This window comes from Saimiri boliviensis, chromosome 8 (genome assembly GCF_048565385.1).
Source record: "Saimiri boliviensis isolate mSaiBol1 chromosome 8, mSaiBol1.pri, whole genome shotgun sequence".
NCBI classification, from domain to species: domain Eukaryota; kingdom Metazoa; phylum Chordata; class Mammalia; order Primates; family Cebidae; genus Saimiri; species Saimiri boliviensis.
This window is the reverse complement of record NC_133456.1, coordinates 126,956,790-126,971,082: the sequence shown is the minus strand read 5'-3', so window position 1 is coordinate 126,971,082 and position 14,293 is coordinate 126,956,790. Positions and strand designations below refer to the sequence as shown.

Here is a 14,293-nt window from a genome sequence, read left to right as displayed (position 1 = left end):
TTAAGAAATCTTAACTCTTTACTAAAATCACTAAAGGAGTAACTATTCACTAAGTGTCCCTTTTTCAGTTCATTTCCCTCTTGCTGCCTGCTTTTGGCTATTTCAGAGTCAATGAACTACAAAATCAGCTGCTGAGGAGGAAATTAAAAATAAAATTCAAATATCATGGCCTATTTCCAACCTTTCAAATACCGCCCTCCCCCACTACCACCACTTGATGGGAAACCAAATTTTAAAACTTTTGGGGGAGTTACTTGCTTGACTAGGCTCACTGTAAGGTTTTTCTTTTCAACAGCCTGCTCTTTACTGTACATTAAGTACATTTCAAAAACACCTATCTACATATTAAGGATAAATGCATTAACTACTAAAGAGTAAATCAGAGAGAGTAGATAAACTACCTGAATTAGCTTAAGATCAGAGAAAAGAATTTTATCATTATTTTGCTTACACAGATTGGTACTATGTTACACATCTAAACAAAACCTGTATCTTTCTAAGTGTAGAAACATGCCTAATTCAACTCCTCCAGAAATTTTAAGAGTAAAAACATTCCAAGCATCCATATTCAGTAATGTATGTATAATATAGTTGCCATAATTCCAAAGGTAAACACTTCCACCATAATCAGTGCAAAGATATACAGTCCAGTTAAAAACATTTCTAAGTAAAAAAAAAAATCATTTTTGTGCTATCAATGAAAAAGATCGAGGTTAAGAATATAAACTATCTGCTATTTTGCTATTCTAAGTTAGATTACTTACGTCTGCTATGTTAAAAAACAAAAAACAAAAAAACTTTATCCAGATAAGTTTGAACAAATTGATTTTATTTTGTGAAATTCTCAAGGAAAACATTAGCATCACATTGGCTCCACTCTTAAAAGTTCACAGGGGCCGGGCGCGGTGGCTCAAGCCTGTAATCCCAGCACTTTGGGAGGCCGAGGCGGGTGGATCACGAGGTCAAGAGATCGAGACCCTCCTGGTCAACATGGTGAAACCCCGTCTCTACTAAAAATACAAAAAATTCGCTGGGCATGGTGGCTCATGCCTGTAATCCCAGCACTTTGGGAGGCCGAGGCGGGTGAATCACGAGGTCAAGAGATCGAGACCATCCTGGTCAACATGGTGAAACCCCGTCTCTACTGAAAATACAAAAAAGTAGCTGGGCATGGTGGCGCGTGCCTGTAATCCCAGCTACTCAGGAGGCTGAGGCAGGAGAATTGCCTGAGCCCAGGAGGCGGAGGTTGTGGTGAGCCGAGATCGCGCCATTGCACTCCAGCCTGGGTAACAAGAGCGAAACTCCGTCTCCAAAAAAAAAAAAAAAAAAATCTAGATCGTGTAACCGACTACACACCTAGGCGAAATGACAGCCTGTTTCTCCTAGGTTCCAAACCCGTACAACATGTTACTGTTGTATACTGCAGGCGATTAGAACACAGTAGAAAGCATTTGTGTGTCTAAACACACCTAAAGACAGAAAGGTAGTATGCTGCCCTATGACATTAGGACAGCTAGGACATCACTAGGTGACAGGAATTCTTCAGCTCCATTATAATCTTACGTGACATACATGCAGTCCATCATTGACCAAAACGCCATTATTCAGCGCAATAAGACTTAAGGCATCTTCATAAGTAATAGCAAGAAAAATTTCCACTAATGATATCCTTAGGTTTTCTTCTTTGTTCTTACTTATTCTCTACTGGATATAGAGTATCAAACAATGAGAACCTGGAAGTAAAAGCATTTGTGCTTAAGAGCAGCGTCTGTGTTGTGGAGTTCCCATCGCAAAAGGTGTTGAAAATGTATTCTCTAAAAGGAGATTATTAACATAATTATTTAAAATGTTCATTTCTACCTATTATGTAATGAGATTCATTTTTCCTAAAATCTGTATTTTTTAAGTTCCTGTGTTGATAATACCAAAACTGTATTCAATATACGGTAATTCTTTTCAAAGCTGACTTTTACGTATAGAATCCATCAGTTAAACGAAGTAGAAACAATAAAATTCCGACATTTCAGCCTTATTTCCTTATCAACCAATGTTTTTCGTTTCCTTTTTTTTTTGAGACGGAGTCTCGCTCTGTTGCCCACGCTGCAGTGCAGTGGCTCTACCTCGCTTCCCCACGGCCTCCACCTCCCGGATTCCAGCAATTCTCCTGCCTCGGCCTCATAAGTAGCTGGGACTAAAGGCTCACGCCAGCTCCCCCAGGCTTTTTTTTTTCAAATAGAGACAGGGTTTCACCATGTTGGCCAGGATGGTCTCGATCTCCTGACCTTGTGATCCGCCCGCCTGGGCCTCATCCGCCCGGCAAATTAAGTAGAAAAGGAAACTTAGTCACGTAGGTAAGCCACCCTGTTAAAGGGGCTCTTTTCAGTTCCGTGACACTTTGAGACTGACACTGTAAGTCACAATTTCTTGAAATCTGGTTACAAACTGAAGCTGCTTCGCTGAGCAGCTTGCAGGAAACCCCTAAGTGATTTCAAGCCAAGTAATTTGCTGGGATTACAGGCGTGAGCACGTGGTCCTTATCAACCAACGTTGATAAGGAAATATAAAAATATCAATGATTCTAAAACTGCTCTTAAAAAGTCTCTCTCTTTTTTTTTTTTTTAAAGATGAGGTTTCACCCTGATGGCCAGGCTGGTCTTGAACTCCTGACCTCAGGTGATTCCCCCCCACCTCGGCCTCCCAAAATGCTAGGATTACAGGCGTGAGCCACTTCACCCGGCCAAAAAAAAAAAAAAAAAAAAAAAAAAAAGTCTCTCAATGTCTCAACTATTAAGTGTTTGCACTGTTGAGTTTTAAAAAGTCTGTCTAAAAGGAACAGGACGTTTGAGAGCTTTTCAGTAGGACTATCCACTTCAACAATAAACCTAGCTAAATATTCTGGCCTAATACTTAATTTTCAGGGAACACAACTTAGGAAAAAAAGGATCAGAAATATATGTCTACATTGGTAAACCTTCAGTCAGGATTCCTGATGTATGATAATAAACGAAACTCTTTCCTACTTTTCATGAAATGGTCATAACCCTAAAAAAGATTTTCTATTTTGATTAGGCAGTAACTCACCCGCGTAGGAAACTGGAATATAGCCTATGGATTCCAGAGTTTGTTAAAATTCGTAGGTAGAAGCAAATTTCAACTTTCAGGGACAATGCAAAAACAAAAAGACTAAAAATGTCCTCTGTATCTATGCATTCAGTAAAAATTTATTCATACAGCATGACGAAAAAATATACACAAAGATCACCATAATCACAACTTAACACTCACCAAAATGACTCCATATCCCTCACCAAGTCACTGGGAAAGTATGTGTTATGTTGATCTATTTACAGATTCGCCAAAGTTGTGTGAATATTGACAATGCTTTAAATTTATTTATTCAGGATCAAAACCATTTTAACATATTTTATAAAGCTGTGTCGGGATCAATACGTAGTTCTTTAAACACCAGTTTTAATACTTAGCATTTACTAGCCAAAACATATCGTGTGCAATTTGCCTTTCTTTAGGAAAAAAGTCACTTTAGACTCAAAGACTTTTCAGACTACCACGACTCAGGAAGGAAAAGTTTGCTATCCGTAAAGAGAATCAAGACTAGGAAAAAAACGTGCTGCTCCAAGCAAAGCAAAACAAGACGCAGCGTGGACAGGCCGTGTCCCCTCCCGCCGCGCTCCGCGCGGAGCCCGCGCCGCACAGCAGGCTTCCGTCTCGCGGGAACGGCGCGCGCGCCTCCGCCCGGCCGCTCCAGCCGACAGGACACGCGGCCCCGCAGGAAGCCGCCCGCGAAGGGGCGACCCCGAGACCGGCACGGAAGTCCCCGTCTCCGAACCTCTGATCCCACCGCGACAGCGGCTTCGCCGGGCAGCGCGCGGGGACCCCGCGTGGTTTCAGGCTCAGGCGCCCGGTACGCGAGGAGGACGCGGCGGGAGCGCGTCCCTTCCCCAGACGGAGCGGGCGCGGGGAGCCTCCCGGGAGCCGCCGGGGCGCCCCGAGGCCCCGCCCCCCGGCCCCCGCCCGCCTTTGCCTTTCCCGGGTCACAGCGCTCGCCCGCGCCGCAGGGGAGGACTTTCCGCCTCGCCCCGAGTTCGCGGGGCGGCCGGCGGGGGCCGGGACGGCGGGGCGGCCGCGCCGGGGCCACTCGCGGCTGCCCCGCCGCCCCCGGCCCGGCCCCGGGGTCCCGGCCCCGGCCCCGCCCGCCGCTGCCTCCGCCTCCTGCCTCCTGCCTCCGCCTCCTGCGCCGCGTCGCCGGCTGCCGGGTCTCGGGGCCGCGGCCGGCGCGCCACTTACCCGCCGCGAAGGGATTTACGTAGCGGACTCGTCACTGATTACGGACGCGAGGAGGTGGAGACGCCGAGCCCGACCGCCGCTCCGCCGCGGCGCCGCCGCCCAGCGACCCGGCGCCGGCAGCGGCCGCACGTCGTCCCCACGTCAGCGCTGATGCGGCCGCCGCGGCCTCCCCGCCGAGCTCCGACCACAAGTAACGCCGCAGCCGCCGGAGCCGCGTCCTCGCGCCCCGCCCTCCCTTCCCCCACGCCGGGACTGCCTCCCGGGGGACGCCCCGCGGAAAAACCCGGGCTCGGACTCCGCCCCCTGCCGGCCGCCGGCGGGAGTGCGGCGCCACAATCCAACAATGCCGTGGAACGGGGCAGGGGCGGCGGGCGGCCGCGGCTCGGGGGGCGGGGCCTGGGGGCGGGGGGCGGGGCCCAGAGGAGGCACCCGCCTGGAGGTGGGGCGGAAGGCCGCGGCCGGGCGGAGGCTGGAAACCGGAAGCTGCCCTCGGCACGCCGCGCGTGCGCCGGAAGTGGAATGACTTTCAGCCCGGCTAACGGTCGTCGCCGGGGCCTCGGGGTCTCGCGGCTGCTTTCTTCCTGCAGCCGCCACCCCCAAGCCAAGGTCCGCGAGCGTCTCGCCTCGGTCCCGGCTGGAGGCGCGTTTTGCGGACTCCCGGGCCTGCAGGAGCGGCCCCGCCTCCGCGCCTGGCCGGCCCGCCGCCCTGGGGCCCGGGTCCCCCGCGGGGTGCGCAGCCTCCCGCGACCGTGTCCGTGCGTCCGTGTGGGCGAGCGGCAGCGGCAGCGGCAGCGGCAGCGTCCACGTGGAGACGAGACCGGGGCGAGGAGCGAGCAGAGCCCTCGCGGACGCGGGAGGAGCGCTTTCACCCGCCGGCAGCCGCGGCGCTCCCAGGCCGAGCGTGCCACCGGCCCCGGCCGCGGTGGGGCGGAGCGGGCGTTCGGAAAGGAAGGGCTTGGGGCCGGGGCCGGAGCCTCCTCGCGCCCCGGGAACGCGGGCAGCTAACACTCAGCCTTCGCGTGCTCGGGACCGTGTCGCTTTGGAAGCGGCCGCCAAGGGCGCGACGCGAGAAGTCGCTGAGAACAAACAAAAAGGCGTGTCCGCCTCGTGCGGGCCGGGAAGGTCGCTGTGAAACGCCGGCGTCCCTGCGGGGCGGGGAACCCGAGCCGGGCGGCGGCCGACCGAGGCGCTTCCGTTCGGCCGCACCCCGCGGCCGGCGCACGGCCCGGCGTCCCCGCAGGCGGGGTTCCGGCGCCTCTCCTCCCGGCGCGGAGGGCTGGCCTCGGGGCGCGCGTCGCGGGGCGCGGGCGGGCGGGCGGTGAGGCCCCGCCCCGGCCTGTCTTCCGGGCCGGGCTGCGGCGGCGTCCTCTCGGCGCTCTGCAGCCTCCGCCTCCCGGGCGCGGGCGAGTCTCCAGCCTCGGCCTCGCGGGCAGCTGGGCCTGCAGGCGTGCTGCAGAGCTGTGAAAGCTGCCTGCAGGCCCCGACCGGTGGCCCTTTCCCCGCCTTCCCAGCCGGTCACGGCTGTCCGAGTCCTCCTCCAAAAGAAGCTTGAGCTCCCGAGACGACTCGCCTGCTTCCGAGGCTCCTTTCCTGCCGTTCATCCGAGTGTGTGATTAGACACGCTCCGCAGGCCAGGCGCGCTGGCTCAGGCCTGTGATCCCAGCACTTCGGGAGACCGAAGTGGGAGGTTCGCTTGACCAACCTAGGGAACACGGTGACACCCATCTCTTCAAACAAAAAACTCAGCAACACAGAAAGGTCATTTTTATTTTATTTATTTATTTTTTTAAGATTAAAAATGTAGGCCAGGTGCGGTGGCTCACGCCTGTGATCCCAGAATTTGGGGAGGCCTAGGCAGTCATATCACTGAGGTCAGGAGTTTGCAGCCAGCCTGGCCAACGTGATAAAACCCTGTCTCTACTAAAATACAAAAATTAGCCAGGAGTGGTGGCGGGCGCTTGTAATCCCAGCTGCTCGGGAGGCTAAGGCAAGAGAATCACTTGAACCTGGGAAAGGGAGGCTCCAGTGAGCCGAGAAACTTCACCACTGCACTCCAGCCTGGCAACAGGGCAATGCTCTGTCTCCAAAACAAAACAGAACAAAACAAAAAATAGAAATGTCACAAACTGGTTTTTTCAGTTTCTCATGCTTATACCTACTATAAAGGTTTTTAAAAATATTTTGACCAGGCACGGTGGCTCACGCCTGTAACCCCAGCACTTTGGGAGGCCATGGTGGATGGATCACCTGAGGTTAGGAGTTCCAGAGCCCCCTAGCCAACGTGATGAAACCCTGTCTCAATTAAAAATAACAAAAATTAGCTGGGAGTGGTGGTGGATGACTGTAGTCCCAGCTGCTTGGGAACCAGGAGAATGGCTTGAACCTGGGAGGTCAAGGCTGCGCTTAGCCGAGATCACACCCACTGCTTCTGCACTCCAGCTTCAGTAACAGGTCAAGACTCTTGTCTCAAAAAAAAAAAAATTAATGAGATATCAGGATAAAGAATAGCAGCATGGTTATAGAGTAACGATAGATTCTTAAGAAACCGTGGCATTAGATCAAGCAACTTACAGCGGGTCCCCAAAAAAGTTTCAGTGTTGTCTTCATTTCATTATAATATTGATGACAGCTGGGCACGTTGGCTCACGCCTGTAATCCTAGCACTTTGGGAGGCCGAGGTGGGTGGATCACCTGAGGTCAAGAGTTCACGACCAGCCTGGCCAACACGGTGAAACCCCATCTTTTGAAAACAAAACAAAATTAAATTAAAATAATATTGATGACGAAATTTGTTTCATTGTACATTATTTCACTGAAAACCACAGTTTCTAAAAAGTTATTGACAATGTTAAGTGAGGATTTACTATATTCTTTCATATCAGTTACTGTAGTGTCCGTGTATTTATGATTTTCACTGAGCAGGGCTTAATCTAAATCCAGTCTGGAACTTTGTTCAAATCTAAGTTTTATAGATCAAGGGGAATTGTATCCACAGTTGTCTCTGTAACAGAATAGATCATAAGAGACCAAAAGAATTAAAGCAATGGCAATTTCTTATTAGAAAAGTATTTTCTCTACTGTTTCCTTTCTTGCCAGTATTATTCTCCCATATGTATGCAGTCTTAATTATAAAGTCCAGAAAGCACAAACCATATTTTTTGTTCATTTGTTTTTTTTTTTACAAAGATCAATGCTGGAGGTGAGATACACGTACCTGTAAGCCCCTAAGTTCATGGCCTCTGCTATCCCCTTGCCGCAAGATGTAATATGCTTTAAAATCATGCAGTTAGATCTGGGTTTAAATGTAGGCTCGTTTGCTTTGGGCAAGTTTCATATCCTCTTAAGGGAAGCATAAGTTTTTAAAATGGGAGGAAGGAATAGTACCTACCTCTTGGGGTTATAACATACTTTTTAAGAATATTTGCCGTAAGTACTTAAAAAGCTAGCCATGTTTATGTCAGTCCAGCGTCTAGCTTTTGGGGCTTCTCACCGAGTTAATTCTCTGTTGAGGAGGGACAACTAGGTCACCTACTTTTCTGAAAATACAGGCTGTTAGTCACACCCTTATCCTCCTTCCTCTAAACTTTCCCTCCCTTTCTAGGTCGGGAGAAGTGCCTCCTTTCCTCTCCAAATCCAACTGCAAGCTAGCTGCTGTTTCTCTCCCATGTCAGATCTTGCTCCGTCGTCGAGTCTTGCATCTGCAGTCTTTGTCATCCTCTTGGCTCCTTTCCCTGCAAATGTGTTAGTAACTCAGCTCTTGAACGCTGTTGGCACTTCTAGCCCCATAAGGAAGGCAACAGAGTTGCCAATTCCAGGTTGCACATTTACATATTTTTGCCCATTTGCTTACTGTTCCATCCCTTGCCATCCCCTCACCATCAGATTTCCCAAGAGAGGAGGGCAAGGCAGGGGCTGTGTTCACTTGCTCACCACCCACTCGTCGGTATTTCCTGTCTCATTTTTGTCCTCTTCCTGCTCTTCTTTTAAAATTTAATTTTTATTTTTATATGTAGACATGGGGGTCTCACTCTTGCCCAGGCTGGTCTGGAACTCCTACCTTAGCCTCTGAAAGTGCTGAGATTATAGGCATGAGCTATTGCACTTGCCGTGATTACTAAATCTGTCCCCTTTCTGATTACTGAATCTGACCACTTTTTCTCATTTTTGATTCGACTTGACCTCTTTTCCTCATCTGATACTACCAATGACTGCTACCTTCTTTTTTAAATTTATTTACTTAGAGGCAGAGTCTCGCTCTGTCACCCAGGATAGAGTGCAGTGGTACAATCAGAGCTCATTCAGCTTCAGATTCCTGATCTAAAGCAATTCTCCCACCGCGGGTTCCCGAAGTGTTGGGATTGCAGGCATAAGCCTGCCACCTTCTTTGTTTTCTCCTGCATTTTCATGATACTTGGCTCTCCTGGTTTCACTCATCTTTTTTTCCCCCTACTGTAGATAGCTATTAATTTTCTGTCCTTGGACATCATCTTCTATACTGTACTCAAACAGTATTTTCCTCAGTGATCTAATCATTCCCATTTTTTTGAAGGAAAATTCTAAAATTTATACCCAAAGCTTCCAACTTCATTCATTAGCACTGGATCACATTTCCAAACACATGACAGTTTCCACTTACATGGCCTATGAGCATTTCCAACTCATGGGTTCAAAACTACGTACCTTGTCTTCTTCCCCTTTCATACCTGAACCTTGATTTTTTTTTTCTTGTTGTTTTAACAATGTTAGTGGCACTTTTCAGCTCCTTGTCATCCAGCCTCTAACTCTTGAAATCATTTTGGTCATTCTTCTATTCTTGTCATTCAGGAGCTACATAGACAATATTTTGAGGTACCTGCTCTGTCCTAGGCCCTGTGGTAAACGCTAAGTCCTGTTGCTTTTGCCTATAGAAACTCACACATATCCTTTCCTTTTTATTACCACTGTTACCTGTCTGGTACTTCCAGTATAGAAGCATTTCTGTCTGGTTCATTTTCCTTAGATACTAAGCATTTCTGTCTGATTCATTTTCCTTAGCTAGAGCTCTGGTGATGTGATTTCTGTTCTTAAAAATCTACAGTGACTAGGAGGGTCTGAAACTTAAGGAACAGAAGTGAAAGGAGACTCTGATTTATCTTTAGTGGCCTCCTGAATGGTGTACTGCAAGAGTCCTTTACATGTTTTTAAGATAAATGAAATTTGAATTATAGTAAAAACACCAGTGAGATGTTATTAGCTAACAGAGTGCAACTATGGCATGAAGTCCTTTGTTTTGTTTTGTTTTGTTTTGTTTGTATATTCTGTTTGTTTGTAGATAGGATCTCATTCTGTCACCCAAGCTACAGTGCAGTGGTGCAGTCACAGCTCACTGCAGTCTTGACCTCCTAGGCTCAAGCAATCCTCTCACCTCAGCCTCCTGAGTAGCTAGGACTACAGGTGTGCACCACCACGCCTGACTGATTTTTTAAATTTTCTGTAGAGATGGGGTCTCTAAAATGGGAATATTGGCCAGGCATGGTGGCTCACACCTGTAATTCCAGCACATTGGGAGGCTAAGGTGAACTGATCACTTGATGCCAGGAGTTTGAGACCAGCCTGGCCAATATGGCAAAATCCCATCTCTACTAAAATTATAGACATTAGCTGGGCATGGTGGCGCATACCTGTAATTGCAACTACTTGGGAGGCTGAGGCATGAGAACCACTTGAACCCAGAGGGCAGAGGTTGCAGTGAGCCAAGATTGCGCCACTGCACTCCAAGATTTGGTAACGGCTCAAAAAAATAAAATAAAATAAAATGGGGATATTATTACTACCCGCCTCACAAGCTACACCAATTAAATTAATCCATGTAAAGTATATAGAACTTTGTGCCTGGCACAAAGTGAGCACTAAATAAATGTAGGCTATAATTGTTATTTTATGACTTGGCCAGTTTTCTTTGTTAACTTGTATGAAATCTGAGAACTTAGAAATAAAAATAAACCCCTTGGTTTTATAAATTAGAAAGTATAGGCTGAGAGGTTTTAAGACATCCTTTGGCTAGTAGATAGTAATATTAGGACTAGAGCCCCGAACTTGTGGCTTTTAACCCTGTACTCTCTACTAGACCACAGATCGCAAGATTTAGCATTTTTCAAATGACTGTCCTATTTTATTTTACTAATTTAATACAGAGAAAAAATAGAAAATGGATTCACCTTAAAAGCATTTATACACAGGCCCTTTCTATTCAAACTTTAGGATTTGAGACTCTTAGAAAGATAGTGTGCCCAATTTAAATATTTGAGAAAAGTAAAACAAGTTAGTATAATATGTGCTTGATTTATGATGTCTTTGATTTGCCATTTGGCAAAAAATGCTTCATTCTGTGGAAAGTTAACAGTTCTATATATCCCAACATGGGAAATACCATTTTGTATGTGTGCTTATGTGCTTTTGGTTTTTAAGTTTGGCAAACTTAAACCTCTAAATCTGATATATTCTGTACTCAGGAAACTGCTTACAACTATCGTTAAAGGATATTATAATAAAAACCTAGGCAACTGAATTTTTAAAACTATGAGATTGCAGTAGTTAACCTATCATGTCTAATTTTTATTTTATTTTTTTTTTGAGACAGGGTTTTGCTCTGTCGCCTAGGCTGGAGTGCAGTGGTGCAATCATGGTTCGCTGCATTAATTAGCTCCCAACACAGTAATGTGCTCACATTAGATTTTAAAATAACTGCTTTTCCTTGATTTAGTTTAATACTATGTGTTGGAGATGCTTAATAACTGTTTTGTTGACTACCCGGGCTCAAGCAGTCCTCCCACCTCAGCCGGCCAAGTACCTGGGACTACAGGTGTGTGCCACTATGCTTCACTAAGGGAGAAGAAAGGCATGAGGAAAAGAGGAAGATTGTCATTATCAATATATTTCATATTGGAAAAAGGCTCCATGCCACATTTTTGTTCTGTGGCCTTAGCCCCTTTCCCAGCCTAGTTTTCTTTAGCTGTAGAACAGGGATCCTAGTACTGACTTCATAAAGTGTTTGTGAAGAAGAATATATTAGCTAATAACAAAAGTTTTAGTGTGGTGCATATCATACAGCCCAGCCAACATGGCAAAAACCCATCTCTACTAAAAATACAAAATATCAGCTGGGCATGGTGGTATGCCTGTGGTCATTGTCACTCAAGAGACTGAGGCAGGAGAATCGATTGAGCCTGAGAAGCAGAAGTTGCAGTGAGCCAGGATCGCCCCACAGCACCCCAGCCTGGGTGACAGAGTGAGTGAGGCTCCCATCTCAAAAATAAATGAATAAATAAATTCCATCTTCCTGCCAGAATATAAACTCCATGGATGGCATCTGTCTCATTTAATACTGTTTCTCTAATAGCTCCTGAATTGCCCCCTAGAATTGCTTATAGGAAGACATGACATTATGGAGAATGCATTAAGTAGCTCCCAACATATTTCATATGCTCACATTAGGTTTTAAAATAACTGCTTTTCAGGCCGGGCGCGGTGGCTCAAGCCTGTAATCCCAGCACTTTGGGAGGCCGAGGTGGGTGGATCACGAGGTCGAGAGATCGAGACCATCCTGGTCAACATAGTGAAACCCCATCTCTACTAAAAATACAAAAAACTAGCTGGGCATGGTGGCACGTGCCTGTAATCCCAGCTACTCAGGAGGCTGAGGCAGGAGAATTGCCTGAGCCCAGGAGGCGGAGGTTGCGGTGAGCCGAGATCGCGCCATTGCACTCCAGCCTGGGTAACAAGAGCGAAACTCTGTCTCAAAAAAAAAAATAATAATAATAACTGCTTTTCTTTGACTTAGTTCAATACTCTGTGTTGGAGATGCTTAATAACTGTTTTCTAAAAAGATGAGGACTAAGATGCTGTTATTAAATAAATCACAGAAAAATGAACTTGGAAAGGGATATGAAGGATTAGCCAGTAAGTCTCTGTAAAACAAGGGAATTATATCGATATTACCATGTATATAAATGCCTTATTTTTCAGCATTTTTTTTTAGACTGAGTCTTGCTATATCGCCTAAGCTGGGGTGCAATGGCGTGATCTTGGCTCAGTGCAGCCTCCGCCTCCTGGGTTTAAGTGATTCTCCTGCCTCAGACTCCTAGTAGCTGGAATTACAGGTGTCTGCCACCATGCCCAGCTAATTTTTTTGTATCCTTAGTAGAGACAGGGTTTCACCATGTTGGCTAGCCTGGTCTCGAATGCCTGACGTTGTGATCCGCCCACGTTAGCCTCTCAAAGTGCTGAGATTACAGGCATGAGCCACCGTGCCCAGCCAGCATTCTTTTTTTGTTGTTTTTCTTGAGACAGGATCTCTTGCTCTATGGCTCAGGCTGGAGTGCAGTGGCATGATCTTCGCTCACTGCAGCCTCAACTATCTGGGCTCAAGCAATCCTTGCACGTCAGCCTCCCAGGTAACTGGGACTACAGGGGTGTGTCACCGTGGCAGGCTAATTTTCATATTTTTCACAGAAGGAGTTTCCACCATGTCTCCTAGGCTGATCTCGAACTCCTGGGTTCAAGTGATCTGCCTGCCTTGGCCTCTCAAAGTGCTAAGATTCACAGGCATGAGCCCAGCCATTTTTTTAAGCACATTCTTTTGGCAATGTCTTTTCAGCATTTTAGAGTAAAAAGTACTCTAACTAGAATTTACCAAGTTCTCGGTCTTCATAAATTGAAAACCTCTTATTTTGTGGGTTATAGTGCCATCATGTGGATATTTTGTTTTCCTCAAATAAAATAACATTTTTATAATAGAAAATAGAAAATTCAGCCATCCCAAACCCAGGTATGACAATTTATATTTTATGTTATTTATTTATTAAGACCTCTCGGTTCACTGCAACCTCCGCCTCCAAGGCTCAAGCAATCTTCCCAACTCAGCCTCCTTAGTAGCTGGGATCATAGGCATCAGCCACTGAACCCAGCCTAGCATGATAATTAATTTAACATTGATGTGTAAGCCTTTCTGTGTACACATTCACTCAAGGATTTGTGTGCAGATTCACTCAAGGACTTCTACATCTGAGTTTTTAGTATACAAAATTTGGAAGTAGTCATTTAGATGATAAAACAAATTTGAATACCATAGCTTGATGATACATACAGTCCCTACAGATGATCAGTTTTCTTTCTTTCCTTATTTCTGGATACTAGGCTGTGCAAAGAAATTGGGCCAAAGGTTTGTGATTTTTGTTTTGTTTTGTTTTGTTTTTGCCATGTTCTAAAAAGATAAGAATAAAGAATAAATATTAATGTATGGAGCCAAAAAAGTAACCTCAGACTGGCTTAGGAGAGCAATATAGTCTAAGGAAAAGAGTTTCAAAAAAAAGGCTGGGCACAGTGGATTATACCTGTAATCCCAGCACTTCGGGAGGCTGAGGCATGCGGATCACGAGATCAGGAGATCAAGACTATCCTGACCAACATGGTAAAACCCTGTCTCTACTAAAAATACAAAAATCAACTGGGCATGGTGGCACACACCTGTATTCCCAGCTACTCGGGAGGTGGAAGAAGGTGAATCGCTTGAACCTGGGAGGCAGAGGTTGCAGTGAGCCGAGATCATGCCACTGCACTCCAGCCTGGCAACAGAGTGAGACGCCATCTCAAATAAATAAATAAATCACCTTGGGCTGGGCAACGTGGCCTGTGTCTGTAATCTCAACACAGGTTGAGGTAGGAGGCCGAAGTGGGAGGATCACTTGAAGCCAGGAGTTTGAGATCACCCTGGGCAACATAGCGAGTTCCCATCTTGACCAAAAAAAAATTGAAAAATGAGCCAGACATGGTGGCGTGTCTATAGTCCCAGCTAGTCAGGAGGCTGAAGCAGGAGGATCCGTTCGGCCTAGGAGTTTGCACCACTGCACTGTAGCCTGAATAACAGAGTAAGACTGTATCTCTAAATAAACACATAAATTGATTTTAAAACCTTCCTAAAAATTCTAGTGTGCCTAGATATATGAATACC

The 14,293-nt window shown here is 46.7% G+C and overlaps 1 protein-coding gene across 12 annotated transcripts in view; it reads right to left on the bottom strand.

Annotated features, from left to right (window-relative positions):
• CREM (cAMP responsive element modulator) overlaps positions 1–4,650 on the bottom strand; it is a 119,584-nt gene extending 114,934 nt beyond the window's left edge. For 8 of the 12 annotated variants that reach the window (XM_074405277.1, XM_074405287.1, XM_074405282.1 and 5 more), the window contains exon 1: positions 4,306–4,650. The gene's annotated coding sequence lies outside the window, so the exon portion shown is untranslated. Of the gene's footprint in view, positions 1–1,572; positions 2,721–4,305 lie in introns of those variants that run through there. The other 4 variants (XM_074405284.1, XM_074405297.1, XM_074405298.1 and 1 more) reach the window with 2 other exon arrangements.
• Between the last annotated feature and the right edge of the window lie 9,643 nt (positions 4,651–14,293).